Raw genomic sequence first — 16,551 nt, forward strand, 5'->3', positions numbered from 1 at the left:
TGGCAGAGCTTTGTGTCTGGGGCCTATGGCTGGGAGTGACCGGCTGCCTCCTGAAAAGCTACGATAGGCAGGATTGTTACCAGACCCATGGTGGCAGCAGTGCCAAGTTGGGCTGGTTTTATAGTACCAAGTGGTCCCTGCAATCTGCCATCAAAAAGTTGGCAGGCGTGTTTTGTTTTCCAGGGAAAAGCACCGTTGTTTGTGTTTGGGGGCCTCTGGCTGGGAGTGGCCGGCTGGCTAATTAGAATCCACGATACGCAGGATGGTTCCCAGACCAGAGGTGGTACCAGTGCCAAGTCGGGCTAGTTTGATGGTGAAAAGTGGCTCCTGCAATCTGCCATCAAAAAGTTGGCAGGCCAGTTTTGTTTTCCAGGGAACAGTGACGTTGTTTTTGTTTGGGGGCCTGTGGCTGGGAGTGGCCGTCTGGCTCCTTAGAATCCACGGTACGCAGGATGGTTCCCAGACCAGTGTTGGCACCACTGCTAAGTTGGGCTTGTTTGATACCACAAAGTGGCTCCTGCAATCTGCCATCCAGAAGCGGGGCAGCTTACTTTTGTTTGCCAAGGAAACGGGCCGTGGTTTGTGTCTGGGGGCCTATGGCTGGGAGTGACCGGCTCGGTCGTGAAAAGCTACGATAGGCAGGATGTTGACCAGACCCATGGTGGCACCAGTGCCAAGTTGGGCTGGTTTGATAGTACCAAGTGGCTCCTGCAATCTGCCATCAAAAAGTTGGCAGGCGAGTTCTGTTTTCCAGGGAAAAGCGCCGTTGTTTTTGTTTGGGGGCCTGTGGCTGGGAGTGGCCGGCTGGCTCCTGAAAATCTACGATACGCAGGATGGTTACCAGACCCATGGTGGAACCAGTGCCAAGTTGGGCTGGTTTGATAGTACAAAGTGGCTCCTGCAATCTGCCATCCAAAAGCGGGGCAGCTGAGTTTTGCTTGCAAGAGAAAAGGGCTGTGGTATGTGTTTGGGTCCTGTGGCTGGCAGTGGCCGGCTGGCTCCTGAAATTCCATGATATGCAGCATGGTTCCCAGACCCAAGGTGGCACCAGTGCCAAGTAGGGCTGGTTTGACAGCGTCACGCGCCTCCTGCAATCTCCCATCCAGAAGTGGGGCAGCTGAGTTTTTTTGCCTGTGAATCGGGCCGTTGTTTTTGATTGGGGTCGGTGGCCGAGAGTGGTCGGCTGGCACCTGTCAATCCACAATACGCAGGATGGTTCACAGACCCAAGGTGGCACCAGTGCCAAGTCGGGCTGGTTTGATAGTACCAAGTGGCTCCTGCAATCAGCCATCAAAATGTTGGCAGGCGAGTTCTGTTTTCCAGGGAAAAGCGCCGTTGTTTTTGTTTGGGGGCCTGTGGCTGGGAGTGGCCGGCTGGCTCCTGAAAAGCTACGATAGGCAGGATGGTTACCAGACCCATGGTGGAACCAGTGCCAAGTTGGGCTGGTTTGATAGTACCAAGTGCCTCCTGCAATCTGCCATCCAGAAGCGGGGCAGCTGAGTTTTCTTTGCCAGAGAAAAGGGCCGTGGTTTGTGTTTGAGGGCATATGGCTGAGAGTGGCCGGCTGACCCCTGAAAATCCACAATAGGCAGGATGGTTCCCAGAGCCAAGGTGGCACCCGTGCCAAGTTGGGCTGGTTTGATAGTACTAAATAGCTCCTGCAATCTGCCATCCAGAAGCGGGGCAGCTTAATTTTGTTTGCCAGGGAAACGGGCCGAGGTTTGTGTATGGTGGCCTATGGCTGGGAGTGACCGGCTGGCTCCTGAAAAGCTACGATAGGCAGGATGGTTACCAGACCCATGGTGGAACCAGTGCCAAGTTGGGCTGATTTGATAGTACCAAGTGGTCCCTTCAATCTGCCATCAAAATGTTGGCAGGCGAGTTTTGTTTTCCAGGGAAAAGCGCCGTTGTTTGTGTTTGGGGTCCTGTGGCTGGGAGTGGTCGGCTGGCTCCTTAGAATCCACGATACGAAGGATGGTTCCGAGACCAGTGGTGGCACCAGTTCTAAGTTGGGCCGGTTTGATACCACAAAGTGGCTCCTGCAATCTGCCATCCAGAAGCGGGGCAGCTTTCTTTTGTTTGCCAAGGAAACGCGCCGTGGTTTGTGTCTGGGGGCCTATGGCTGGGAGTGACCGGCTCGGTCGTGAAAAGCTACGATAGGCAGGATGGTGACCAGACCCATGGTGGCACCAGTGCCAAGTTGGGCTGGTTTTATAGTAGCGAGTGGCCCCTGCAATCTGCCATCTAAAAGAGGGGCAGCTGAGTTTTGCTTGCTAGAGAAAAGGGCTGTGGTATGTGTTTGGGTCCTGTGGCTGGCAGTGGCCGGCTGGCTCCTGAAATTCCATTATACGCAGCATGGTTCCCAGAGCCAAGGTGGCACCAGTGCCAAGTCGGGCTGTTTTGACAGCGTCAAGCGCCTCCTGCAATCTCCCATCCAGAAGTGGGGCAGCTGAGTTTTTTTTGCCTGTGAATCGGGCCGTCCTTTTTGATTGGGGTCTGTGGCCGAGAGTGGTCGGCTGGCTCCTGACAATCCACAATACGCAGGATGGTTCACAGACCCAAGGTGGCACCAGTGCCAAGTCAGGCTGGTTTGATAGTACCAAGTGGCTCCTGCAATCTGCCATCCAGAAGCGGGGCAGCTGAGTTTGTTTGCCAGAGAAAAGGGCCGTGGTTTTTTTTTGGGGGCATATGGCTGGGAGTGGCCGGCTGGCTCCTTAAAATGCTCGATACGCAGGATGGTGACCAGACCCAAGGTGGCACCAATGCCAAGTTGTGCTATTTTTGTAGTACCAAGCACGTCCTGCAATTTGCCATCCAGAAGAGGGGCAGTTGAGTTTTGTTTGCCAGAGAAAAGGGCCGTGGTTTTTTTTTGGGGGCATGTGGCTGAGAGTGGCCGGCTGACCCCTGAAAATCCACAATAGGCAGGAGGGTTCCCAGAGCCAAGGTGGCACCAGTGCCAAGTCGGGCTGGTTTGATAGTACTAAATAGCTCCTGCAATCTGCCATCCAGAAGTGGGGCCGCTTAATTTTGTTTGCCAGGGAAACGGGCCGAGGTTTGTGTCTGGGGGCCTATGGCTGGGAGTGACCGGCTGGCTCCTGAAAAGCTACGATAGGCAGGATGGTGACCAGACCAGAGGTGGCACCAGTGCCAAGTTGGGCTAGTTTGATGGTGAAAAGTGGCTCCTGCAATCTGCCATCAAAAAGTTGGCAGGCGAGTTTTGTTTTCAAGGGAACAGTGCCGTTGATTTTGTTTGGGTGCCTGTGGCTGGGAGTGGCCGGCTGGCTCCTTAGAATCCACGATACGCAGGATGGTTCCCAGACCAGAGGTGGCACCAGTTCCAAGGCGGGCTGGTTTGATAGTACCAAGTGGCTCCTGCAATCTGCCATCCAGAAGCGGGGCAGCTTACTTTTGTTTGCCAGGGAAACCGGCCGAGGTTTGTGCCTCGGGACCTATGGCTCGGAGTGACCGGCTGGCTCCTGAAAAGCTACGATAGGCACGATGGTGACCAGACCCATGGTGGCACCAGGGCCAAGTTGGGCTGATTTGATAGCACCAAGCGGCTCCTGCAATCTGCCATCAAAAAGTTGGCAGGCGAGTTTTGTTTTCCAGGGAAAATGCCGTTGTTAGTGTTTGGGGGCCTATGGCTGGGAGTGGCCGGCTGGCTAATTAGAATCCACGATACGCAGGATGGTTCCCAGGCCAGAGGTGGCACCAGTGCCATGTCGGGCTAGTTTGATGATGCAAAGTGGCTCCTGCAATCTGCCATGAAAAAGTTTGCAGGCGAGTTTTGTTTTCCAGGGAAAAGTGCCGTTGTTTTTGTTTGGTGGACTGTGGCTGGGAGTGGCCGGCTGGCTCCTTAGAATCCACGATACGCAGGATGGTTCCCAGACAAGAGGTGGCACCAGTTCCAAGTCGGGCTGGTTTGATAGTACCAAGTGGCTCCTGCAATCTGCCATCCAGAAGCGGGGCAGCTTACTTTTGTTTGCCAGGGAAACGGGCCGAGGTTTGTGTCTGGGGGCCTATGGCTGGGAGTGACCGGCTGGCTCCTGAAAAGCTACGATAGGCAGGATGGTTACCAGACTCATGGTGGCACCAGTGCCAAGTTGGGCTGATTTGATAGTACCAAGCGGCTCCTGCAATCTGCCATCAAAACATTGGCAGGCGAGTTTTGTTTTCCAGGGAAAAGCGCCGTTGTTTCTGTTTGGGGGCTTGTGGCTGGGAGTGGCCGGCTGTCTCCTTATAATCCACGATACGCAGGATGGTTCCCAGACCAGAGGTGGCACCAGTTCCAAGTCGGGCTATTTTGATGGTGCAAAGTGGCTCCTGCAATCTGCCATCCAGAAGCGGGGTAGCTTACTTTTGTTTGCCAGGGAAACGGGCCGAGGTTTTTTCTGGGGGCCTATGGGTGGGACTGACTGGCTGGCTCCTGAAAAGCTACGATAGGCAGGATGGTTACCGGACCCATGGTGGCAGCAGTGCCAAGTTGGGCTGGTTTGATAGTACCAAGTGGCTCCTGCAATCTGCCATCTAAAAGTTGGCAGGTGAGTTTTGTTTTCCAGGGAAAAGCGCCGTTGTTTGTGTTTGGGGGCCTGTGGCTGGGAGTGGCCGGCTGGCTAATTAGAATCCACGATACGCAGGATGGTTCCCAGACCAGAGGTGGCACCAGGGCCAAGTCGGGCTGGTTTTATGGTGCAAAGTGGCTCCTGCAATCTGCCATCAAAATGTTGGCAGGCGAATTTTGTTTTCCAGGGAAAAGCGCCGTTGTTTGTGTTTGGGGGCCTATGGCTGGGAGTGGCCGGTTGGCTAATTAGAATCCACGATACGCAGGATGGTTCCCAGACCAGAGGTGGCACCATTGCCAAGTTGGGCTAGTTTGATGGTGCAAAGTGGCTCCTGCAATCTGCCATTAAAAAGTTGGCAGGCCAGTTTTGTTTTCCAGGGAAAGGCGCCGTTGTTTGTGTTTGGGGGCCTATGGCTGGGAGTGGCCGGCTGGCTCCTGAAAAGCTACGATAGGCAGGATGGTGACCAGACCAGAGGTGGCACCAGTGCCAAGTTGGGCTAGTTTGATGGTGAAAAGTGGCTCCTGCAATCTGCCATCAAAAAGTTGGCAGGCGAGTTTTGTTTTCCAGGGAAAAGTGCCGTTGATTTTGTTTGGTGGCCTGTGGCTGGGAGTGGCCGGCTGGCTCCTTAGAATCCACGATACGCAGGATGGTTCCCAGACCAGAGGTGGCACCAGTTCCAAGTCGGGCTGATTTGATAGTACCAAGTGGCTCCTGCAATCTGCCATCCAGAAGCGGGGCAGCTTACTTTTGTTTGCCAGGGAAACCGGCCGAGGTTTGTGCCTCGGGGCCTATGGCTGGGAGTGACCGGCTGGCTCCTGAAAAGCTACGATAGGCACGATGGTGACCAGACCCATGGTGGCACCAGGGCCAAGTTGGGCTGATTTGATAGTACCAAGCGGCTCCTGCAATCTGCCATCAAAAAGTTGGCAGGCGAGTTTTGTTTTCCAGGGAAAAGCGCCGTTGTTAGTGTTTGGGGGCCTATGGCTGGGAGTGGCCGGCTGGCTAATTAGAATCCACGATACGCAGGATGGTTCCCAGGCCAGAGGTTGCACCAGTACCATGTCGGGCTAGTTTGATGATGCAAAGTGGCTCCTGCAATCTGCCATGAAAAAGTTTGCAGGCGAGTTTTGTTTTCCAGGGAAAAGTGCCGTTGTTTTTGTTTGGTGCACTGTGGCTGGGAGTGGCCGGCTGGCTCCTTAGAATCCACGATACGCAGGATGGTTCCCAGACCAGAGGTGGCACCAGTTCCAAGTCGGGCTGGTTTGATAGTACCAAGTGGCTCCTGCAATCTGCCATCCAGAAGCGGGGCAGCTTACTTTTGTTTGCCAGGGAAACGGGCCGAGGTTTGTGTATGGTGGCCTATGGCTCTGAGTGACCGGCTGGCTCCTGAAAAGCTACGATAGGCAGGATGGTGACCAGACCCATGGTGGCACCAGTGCCACGTTGGGCTGAATTGATAGTACCAAGCGGCTCCTGCAATCTGCCATCAAATAGTTGGCAGGCGAGTTTTGTTTTCCAGGGGAAAGCTCCGTTGTTTGTGTTTGGGGGCCTGTGGCTGGGAGTGGCCGGCTGGCTAATTAGAATCCACGATACGCAGGATGGTTCCCAGACCATGGTGGCACCAGTGCCAAGTCGGGCTAGTTTGATGGTGCAAAGTGGCTCATGCAATCTGCCATGAAAAAGTTGGCAGGCGAGTTTTGTTTTCCAGGGAAAAGCGCCGTTGCTTGTGTTTGGGGGCCTATGGCTGGGAGTGGCCAGCTGGCTCCTTATAATCCACGATACGCAGGATGGTTCCCAGACCAGAGGTGGCACCAGTGACAAGTCGGGCTGGTTTGATACCACAAAGTGGCTCCTGCAATCTGCCATCCAGAAGCGGGGCAGCTTACTTTTGTTTGCCAAGGAAACGGGCCGTGGTTTGTGTCACGGGGCCTATGGCTGGGAGTGACCGGCTGGCTCCTGAAAAGCTACGATAGGCAGGATGGTGACCAGACCCATGGTGGCACCAGTGCCAAGTTGGGCTGGTTTGATAGTACCAAGCGGCTCCTGCAATCTGCCATCAAAAAGTTGGCAGGCGAGTTCTGTTTTCCAGGGAAAAGCGCCGTTGTTTTTGTTTGGGGGACAGTGGCTGGGAGTGGCCGGCTGGCTCCTGAAAAGCTACCTTTGGCAGGATGGCTACAAGACCCATGGTGGCAGCAGTGCCAAGTTGGGCTGGTTTGATAGTACCAAGTGGCTCCTGCAATATGCCATCCAGAAGCGGGGCAGCTTACTTTTTTTTGCCAAGGATACGGGCCGTGGTTTGTGTCTGGGGGCCTATGGCTAGGAGTGGCCGGCTGGCTCCTTAGAATCCACGATACGCAGGATGGTTCCCAGACCAGAGGTGGCACCAGTTCCAAGTCGGGCTTGTTTGATAGTACCAAGTGGCTCCTGCAATCTGCCATCCAGAAGCGGGGCAGCTTACTTTTGTTTGCAAGGGAAACGGGCCGAGGTTTTTGTCTGGGGGCCTATGGCTGGGAGTGACTGGCTGGCCCCTGAAAAGCTACGATAGGCAGGATGGTTACAAGACTCATGGTGGCACCAGTGCCACATTTGGCTGATTTGATAGTACCAAGCGGCTCCTGCAATCTGCCATCAAAAAGTTGGCAGGCGAGTTTTGTTTTCCAGGGGAAAGCGCCGTTGTTTGTGTTTGGGGGCCTATGGCTGGGAGTGGCCCGCTGGCTAATTAGAATCCACGATACGCAGGATGGTTCCCAGACCCAAGGTTGCACCATTGCCAAGGTAGGCTGTTTTGATAGTACAAAGTGCGTCCTGCAATCTGCCATCCAGAAGCGGGGCACCTTACTTTGGTTTGCCAGGGAAACGGGCCGTGGTTTGTGTCTGGGGGCCGATGGCTGGGAATGACCGGCTGGCTCCTGAAAAGCTACCATAGGCACGATGGTGACCAGACCCATGGTGGCACCAGTGCCAAGTCGGGCTGGTTTGATAGTACCAAGTGGCTCCTGCAATCTGCCATCAAAAAGTTGGCAGGCGAGTTTTGTTTTCCACAGAAAAGCGCCGTTGATTTTGTTTGGCGGCCTGTGGCTGGGAGTGGCCGGCTGGCTCCTTAGAATCCACGATACGCAGGATGGTTCCCAGACCAGAGGTGGCACCATTGCCAAGTCGGGCTGGTTTGATAGTATTAAGTCGCTCCTGCAATCTACCATCCAGAAGCGGGGCAGCTTACTTTTGTTTGCCAGGGAAACGTGCCGAGGTTGTGTCTTGGCGCCCTATGGGTGTGACTGACCGGCTCTCTCCTGAAAAGCTACGATAGGCAGGATGGTGACCTGACCCATGGTGGCACCAGTGCCAAGTTGGGCTGGTTTGATAGTACCAAGTGGCTCCTGCAATCTGCCATCAAAATGTTGGCAGGCGAGTTTTGTTTTCCAGGGAAAAGCGCCGTTGTTTGTGTTTGGGGGCCTGTGGCTGGGAGTGGCCGGCTGGCTAATTAGAATCCACGATACGCAGGATGGTTCCCAAACCAGAGGTGGCACCTGTGCCAAGTCGGGCTAGTTTGATGGTGCAAAGTGGCTCCTGCAACCTGCCATCAAAAAGTTGGCAGGCCAGTTTTGTTACCCAGGGAAAAGCGCCGTTGTTTTTGTTTGGGGGCCTGTGGCTGGGAGTGATCGGCTGGCTCCTGTCAATCCACAATACGCAGGATGGTTCACAGACCCAAGGTGGCACCAGTGCAAGTCGGGCTGGTTTGATAGTACAAAGTGCCTCCTGCAATCTGCCATCCAGAAGCGGGGCAGCTGAGTTTTCTTTGCCAGGGAAAAGGGCCGTGGTTTGTGTTTGAGGGCATATGGCTGAGAGTGGCCGGCTGACCCCTGAAAATCCACAATAGGCAGGATGGTTCCCAGAGCCAAGGTGGCACCAGTGCCAAGTTGGTCTGGTTTGATAGTACAAAATAGCTCCTGCAATCTGCCATCCAGAAGCAGGGCAGCTTAATTTTGTTTGCCAGGGAAACGGGCCGAGGTTTGTGTATGGGGGCCTATGGCTGGGAGTGACCGGCTGGCTCCTGAAAAGCTACGACAGGCAGGATGGTTCCCAGACCAGAGGTGGCACCAGTGCCAAGTCGGGCTAGTTTGATGGTGAAAAGTGGCTCCTGCAATCTGCCATCCAGAAGCGGGGTAGCTTACTTTTGTTTGCCATGGAAAGGGGCTGAGGTTTGTGTTTGGGGGCCTGTGGCTGGGAGTGGCCAGCTGGCTCCTTAGAATCCACAATACGCAGGATGGTTCCCAGACCAGAGGTGGCACCAGTGCCAAGTCGGGCTGGTTTGATGGTGCAAAGTGGCTCCTGCAATCTGCCATCCTGATGCGGGGTAGCATACTTTTGTTTGCCCGGGAAACGGGCAGAGCTTTTTGTCTGGGGCCTATGGCTGGGAGTGACCGGCTGGCTCCTGAAAAGCTACGATAGGCTGGATGGTTACCAGACCCATGGTGGAATCAGTGCCAAGTCGGGCGGGTTTGATAGTACCAAGTGGTCCCTGCAATCTGCCGTCAAAATGTTGGCAGGCGAGTTTTGTTTTCCAGGGAAAAGCGCCGTTGTTTTTGTTTGGGGTCCTGTGGCTGGGAGTGGTCGGCTGGCTCCTTAGAATCCACGATACGAAGGATGGTTCCGAGACCAGTGGTGACACCAGTTCTAAGTTGGGCCGGTTTGATACCACAAAGTGGCTCCTGCAATCTGCCATCCAGAAGCGGGGCAGCTGAGTTTTGTTTGCCAGAGAAACGGGCCGTGGTTTTTTTTGGGGGCATATGGCTGGGAGTGGCTGGCTGGATCCTTAAAATGCTCGATACGCAGGATGGTGACCAGACCCAAGGTGGCACCAGTGCCAAGTTGTGCTGTTTTTGTAGTACCAAGTGCGTCCTGCAATTTGCCATCCTGAAGAGGGGCAGTTGAGTTTTGTTTGCCAGAGAAAAGTGCCGTGGTTTTTTTTTGGGGGCATATGGCTGAGAGTGGCCGGCTGAGCCATGAAAATCCACAATAGGCAGGATGGTTCCCAGAGCCAAGGTGGCACCAGTGCCAAGTCGGGCTGGTTTGATAGTACTAAATAGCTCCTGCAATCTGCCATCCAGAAGTGGGGCCGCTTAATTTTGTTTGCAAGGGAAACGGGCCGAGGTTTGTGTCTGGGGGCCTATGGCTGGGAGTGACCGGCTGGCTCCTGAAAAGCTACGATAGGCAGGATGGTTCCCAGACCAGAGGTGGCACCAGTGCCAAGTCGGGCTAGTTTGATGGTGAAAAGTGGCTCCTGCAATCTGCCATCAAAAAGTTGTCAGGCGAGTTTTGTTTTCCAGGGAAAAGTGCCGTTGATTTTTTTGGTGGCCTGTGGGTGGGAGTGGCCGGCTGGCTCCTTAGAATCCACGATACGCAGGATGGTTCGCAGACCAGAGGTGGCACCAGTTCCAAGTCGGGCTGGTTTGATAGTACCAAGTGGCTCCTGCAATCTGCCATCCAGAAGCGGGGCAGCTTACTTTTGTTTGCCAGGGAAACGGGCCGAGGTTTGTGTCTGGGGGCCTATGGCTGGGAGTGACTGGCTGGCTCCTGAAAAGCTACGATAGGCAGGATGGTGACCAGACCCATGGTGGCACCTGGGCCAAGTTGGGCTGATTTGATAGTACCAAGCGGCTCCTGCAATCTGCCATGAAAAAGTTGGCAGGCGAGTTTTGTTTTCCAGGGAAAAGCGCCGTTGTTTGTGTTTGGGGGCCTATGGCTGGGAGTGGCCGGCTGGCTAATTAGAATCCACGATACGCAGGATGGTTCCCAGACCAGAGGTGGCACCAGTGCCATGTCGGGCTAGTTTGATGATGCAAAGTGGCTCCTGCAATCTGCCATGAAAAAGTTTGCAGGCGAGTTTTGTTTTCCAGGGAAAAGTGCCGTTGTTTGTGTTTGGTGGACTGTGGCTGGGAGTGGCCGGCTGGCTCCTTAGAACCCACGATACGCAGGATGGTTCACAGACCAGAGGTGGCACCAGTGCCAAGCCGGGCTGGTTTGATAGTACCAAGTGGCTCCTGCAATCTGCCATCCAGAAGCGGGGCAGCTTACTTTTGTTTGCCAGGGAAACGGGCCGAGGTTTGTGTCTGGGGGCCTATGGCTGGGAGTGACCGGCTGGCTCCTGAAAAGCTACGATAGGCAGGATGGTGACCAGACCCATTGTGGCACCAGTTCCAAGTTGGGCTGATTTGATATTACCAAGTGGCTCCTGCAATCTGCCATCAAAAAGTTGGCAGGCGAGTTTGGTTTTCCAGGGAAAAGTGCCGTTGTTTGTGTTTGGTGGCCTGTGGCTGGGAATGGCCGGCTGGCTCCTTAGAATCCACGATACGCAGGATGGTTCCCAGACCCAAGGTTGCACCATTGCCAAGGTAGGCTGGTTTGATAGTACCAAGTGCGTCCTGCAATCTGCCATCCAGAAGTGGGGCAGCTTACTTTTGTTTGCCAAGGAAACGGGCCGTGGTTTGTGTCTGGGGGCCGATGGCTGGGAGTGACCGGCTGGGTCCTGAAAAGCTACGATAGGCAGGATGGTGACCAGACCCATGGTGGCACCAGTGCCAAGTCGGGCTGGTTTGATAGTACCAAGTGGCTCCTGCAATCTGCCATCAAAAAGTTGGCAGGCGAGTTTTGTTTTCCAGGGAAAAGCGCCGTTGATTGTGTTTGGGGGCCTGTGGCTGGGAGTGGCCGGCTGGCTCCTTAGAATCCACGATACGCAGGATGGTTCCCAGACCAGAGGTGGCACCAGTTCCAAGTCGGGCTTGTTTGATAGTACCAAGTGGCCCCTGCAATCTGCCATCCAGAATCGGGGCAGCTTAATTTTGTTTGCAAGGGAAACGGTCCGAGGTTTTTGTCTGGGGGCCTATGGCTGGGTGTGACTGGCTGGCTCCTGAAAAGCTACGATAGGCAGTATGGTTACTAGACTCATGGTGGCACCAGTGCCAGGTTGGGCTGAATTGATAGTACCAAGCGGCTCCTGCAATCTGCCATCAAATAGTTGGCAGGCGAGTTTTGTTTTCCAGGGGAAAGCGCTGTTGTTTGTGTTTGGGGGCCTGTGGCTGGGAGTGGCTGGCTGGCTAATTAGAATCCACGATACGCAGGAAGGTTCCCAGACCATGGTGGCACCAGTGCCAAGTCGGGCTAGTTTGATGGTGCAAAGTGGCTCCTGCAATCTGCCATCAAAAAGTTGGCAGGCGAGTTTTGTTTTCCAGGGAAAAGCGCCGTTGTTTTTGTTTGGGGGCCTGTGGCTGGGAGTGGTCGGGTGCCTCCTGTCAATCCACAATACGCAGGATGGTTCCCAGACCCAAGGTGGCACCAGTGCCAAGTCGGGCTGGTTTGATAGTACCAAGTGCCTCCTGCAATCTGCCATCCAGAAGCGGGGCAGCTGAGTTTTCTTTGCCAGAGAAAAGGGCCGTGGTTTGTGTTTGAGGGCATATGGCTGAGAGTGGCCGGCTGACCCCTGAAAATCCACAATAGGCAGGATGGTTCCCAGACCAGAGGTGGCACCAGTGCCAAGTCAGGCTGGTTTGATAGTACTAAATAGCTCCTGCAATCTGCCATCCAGAAGCAGGGCAGCTTAATTTTGTTTGCCAGGGAAACGGGCCGAGGTTTGTGTATGGGGGCCTATGGCTGGGAGTGACCGGCTGGCTCCTGAAAAGCTACGATAGGCAGGATGGTTCCCAGACCAGAGGTGGCACCAGTGCCAAGTCGGGCTAGTTTGATGGTGCAAAGTGGCTCCTGCAATCTGCCATCCAGAAGCGGGGTAGCTTACTTTTGTTTGCCAGGGAAACGGGCTGAGGTTTGTGTTTGGGGGCCTGTGGCTGGGAGTGGCCAGCTGGCTCCTTAGAATCCACAATACGCAGGATGGTTCCCAGACCAGAGGTGGCACCAGTGCCAAGTCGGGCTGGTTTGATGGTGCAAAGTGGCTCCTGCAATCTGCCATCCTGAAGCGGGGTAGCATACTTTTGTTTGCCCGGGAAACGGGCAGAGCTTTTTGTCTGGGGCCTATGGCTGGGAGTGACCGGCTGGCTCCTGAAAAGCTATGATAGGCTGGATGGTTACCAGACCCATGGTGGAACCAGTGCCAAGTTGGGCTGGTTTGATAGTACCAAGTGGTCCCTGCAATCTGCCATCAAAATGATGCCAGGCGAGTTTTGTTTTCCAGGGAAAAGCGCCGTTGTTTTTGTTTGGGGGCCTGTGGCTGGGAGTGGCCGGCTGGCTCCTGAAAAGCTACGATAGGCAGGATGGTGACCAGACCCATGGTGGCACCAGTGCCAAGTTGGGCTGGTTTTATAGTTGCAAGTGGCCCCTGCAATCTGCCATCCAGAAGCGGGGCAGCTGAGTTTTGCTTGCCAGAGAAAAGGGCTGTGGTATGTGTTTGGGTCCTGTGGCTGGAAGTGGCCGGCTGGCTCCTGAAATTCCATGATACGCAGCATGGTTCCCAGACCCAAGGTGGCACCAGTGCCAAGTCGGGCTGTTCTGACAGCGTCAAGCGCCTCCTGCAATCTCCCATCCAGAAGTGGGGCAGCTGAGTTTTTTTTGCCTGTGAATCGGGCCGTTCTTTTTGATTGGGGTCTGTGGCCGAGAGTGGTCGGCTGGCTCCTGACAATCCACAATACGCAGGATGGTTCACAGACCCAAGGTGGCACCAGTGCCAAGTCAGGCTGGTTTGATAGTACCATGTGGCTCCTGCAATCTGCCATCCAGAAGCGGGGCAGCTGAGTTTTGTTTGCCAGAGAAACGGACCGTGGTTTTTTTTTGGGGGCCTATGGCTGGGATTGGACGGCTGGCTCCTTAAAATGCTCGATACGCAGGATGGTGACCAGACCCAAGGTGGCACCAGTGCCAAGTTGTGCTGTTTTTGTAGTACCAAGTGCGTCCTGCAATTTGCCATCCAGAAGAGGGGCAGTTGAGTTTTGTTTGCCAGAGAAAAGGGCCGTGGTTTTTTTTTGGGGGCATATGGCTGAGAGTGGCCGGCTGACCCCTGAAAATCCACAATAGGCAGGATGGTTCCCAGAGCCAAGGTGGCACCAGTGCCAAGTCGGGCTGGTTTGATAGTACCAAGTGGCTCCTGCAATCTGCCATCCAGAAGCGGGGCAGCTGAGTTTTGTTTGCCAGGGAAACGGGCCGAGGTTTGTGTCTGGGGGCCTATGGCTGGGAGTGACCGGCTGGCTCCTGAAAAGCTACGATGGGCAGGATGGTTCCCAGACCAGAGGTGGCACCAGGGCCAAGTTGGGCTAGTCTGATGGTGAAAAGTGGCTCCTGCAATCTGCCATGAAAAAGTTGGCAGGCCAGTTTTGTTTTCCAGGGAAAAGTGGCGTTGATTTTGTTTGGTGGCCTGTGGCTGGGAGTGGCCGGCTGGCTCCTTAGAATCCACGATACGCAGGATGGTTCCCAGACCAGAGGTGGCACCAGTTCCAAGTCGGGCTTGTTTGATAGTACCAAGTGGCTCCTGCAATCTGCCATCCAGAAGCGGGGCAGCTTACTTTTGTTTGCCAGGGAAACGGGCCGAGGTTTGTGTCTGGGGGCCTATGGCTGGGAGTGACCGGCTGGCTCCTGAAAAGCTACGATAGGCAGGATGGTGACCAGACCCATGGTGGCACCAATGCCAAGTTGGGCTGATTTGATAGTACCAAGCGGCTCCTGCAATCTGCCATCAAAAAGTTGGCAGGCGAGTTTTGTTTTCCAGGGAAAAGCGCCGTTGTTTGTGTTTGGGGGCCTATGGCTGGGAGTGGCCGGCTGGCTAATTAGAATCCACGATACGCAGGATGGTTCCCAGACCAGAGGTGGCACCAGTGCCATGTCGGGCTAGTTTGATGATGCAAAGTGGCTCCTGCAATCTGCCATGAAAAAGTTTGCAGGCGAGTTTTGTTTTCCAGGGAAAAGTGCCGTTGTTTGTGTTTGGTGGACTGTGGCTGGGAGTGGCCGGCTGGCTCCTTAGAACCCACGATACGCAGGATGGTTCACAGACCAGAGGTGGCACCAGTTCCAAGTCGGGCTGGTTTGATAGTACAAAGTGGCTCCTGCAATCTGCCGTCCAGAAGCGGGGCAGCTTACTTTTGTTTGCCAGGGAAACGGGCCGAGGTTTGTGTCTGGGGGCCTATGGCTGGGAGTGACCGGCTGGCTCCTGAAAAGCTACGATAGGCAGGATGGTTACCAGACCCATGGTGGCTCCAGTGCCAAGTTGGGCTGATTTGATAGTATCAAGCGGCTCGTGCAATCTGCCATCAAAAAGTTGGCAGACGAGTTTTGTTTTCCAGGGAAAAGTGCCGTTGATTTTTTTTGGTGGCCTGTGGCTGGGAGTGGCCGGCTGGCTCCTTAGAATCCACGATACGCTGGATGGTTCCCAGACCAGAGGTGGCACCAGTTCCAAGTCGGGCTTGTTTGATAGTACCAAGTGGCCCCTGCAATCTGCCATCCAGAAGCGGGGCAGCTTACTTTTGTTTGCAAGGGAAACGGGCCGAGGTTTTTGTCTGGGGGCCTATGGCTGGGAGTGACTGGCTGGCTCCTGAATAGCTACGATAGGCAGGATGGTTACCAGACTCATGGTGGCACCAGTGCCACGTTGGGCTGAATTGATAGTACCAAGCGGCTCCTGCAATCTGCCATCAAAAAGTTGGCAGGCGAGTTTTGTTTTCCAGGGGAAAGCGCTGTTGATTGTGTTTGGGGGCCTGTGGCCGGGAGTGGCCGGCTGGCTAATTAGAATCCACGATACGCAGGATGGTTCCCAGACCATGGTGGCACCAGTGCCAAGTCGGGCTAGTTTGATGGTGCAAAGTGGCTCCTGCAATCTGCCATGAAAAAGTTGGCAGGCAAGTTTTGTTTTCCAGGGAAAAGTGCCGTTGTTTGTGTTTGGTGGACTGTGGCTGGGAGTGGCCGGCTGGCTCCTTAGAATCCACGATACGCAGGATGGTTCCCAGATCAGAGGTGGCACCCGTTCCAAGTCGGCCTGGTTTGATAGTACCAAGTGGCTCCTGCAATCTGCCATCCAGAAGCGGGGCAGCTTACTTTTGTTTGCCAGGGAAACGGGCCGAGGTTCGTCTCTGGGGGCCTATGGCTGGGAGTGACCGGCTGGCTCCTGAAAAGCTACGATAGGCAGGATGGTTACAAGACTCATGGTGGCACCAGTGCCAAGTTGGGCTGGTTTGATGGTGCAAAGTGGCTCCTGCAATCTGCCATCAAAAAGTTGGCAGGCGAGTTTTGTTTTCCAGGGAAAAGCGCCGTTGTTTGTGTTTGGGGGCTTGTGGCTGGGAGTGGCCGGCTGGCTCCTTAGAATCCACGATACGCAGGATGGTTCCCAGACCAGAGGTGGCACCAGTGCCAAGTCGGGCTGGTTTGATGGTGCAAAGTGGCTCCTGCAATCTGCCATCCAGAAGCGGGGTAGCTTACTTTTGTTTGCCAGGGAAACGGGCCGAGGTTTTTGTCTGGGGGCCTATGGCTGGGACTGACCGGCTGGCTCCTGAAAAGCTACGATAGGCAGGATGGTGACCAGACCCATGGTGGCACCAGTGCCCAGTTGGGCTGGTTTGATGGTGCAAAGTGGCTCCTGCAATCTGCCATCAAAATGTTGGCAGGCGAGTTTTGTTTTCCAGGGAAAAGCGCCGTTGTTTGTATTTGGGGGCCTGCGGCTGGGAGTGGCGGGCTGGCTAATTAGAATCCACGATACGCAGGATGGTTCGCAGACCATGGTGGCACCAGTGCCAAGTCGGGCTAGTTTGATGGTGCAAAGTGGCTCCTGCAATCTGCCATGAAAAAGTTGGCAGGCGAGTTTTGTTTTCCAGGGAAAAGTGCCGTTGTTTGTGTTTGGTGGACTGTGGCTGGGAGTGGCCGGCTGGCTCCTTATAATCCACGATACGCAGGATGGTTCCCAGACCAGTGGTGGCACCAGTGCCAAGTCGGGCTGGTTTGATACCACAATGTGGCTCCTGCAATTAGCCATCCAGAAGCGGGGCAGCTTACTTTTGTTTGCCAA

The sequence above is a fragment of the Melospiza melodia genome, unplaced genomic scaffold (assembly GCF_035770615.1).
Source record: "Melospiza melodia melodia isolate bMelMel2 unplaced genomic scaffold, bMelMel2.pri scaffold_34, whole genome shotgun sequence".
In the NCBI taxonomy this organism is placed as follows: domain Eukaryota; kingdom Metazoa; phylum Chordata; class Aves; order Passeriformes; family Passerellidae; genus Melospiza; species Melospiza melodia.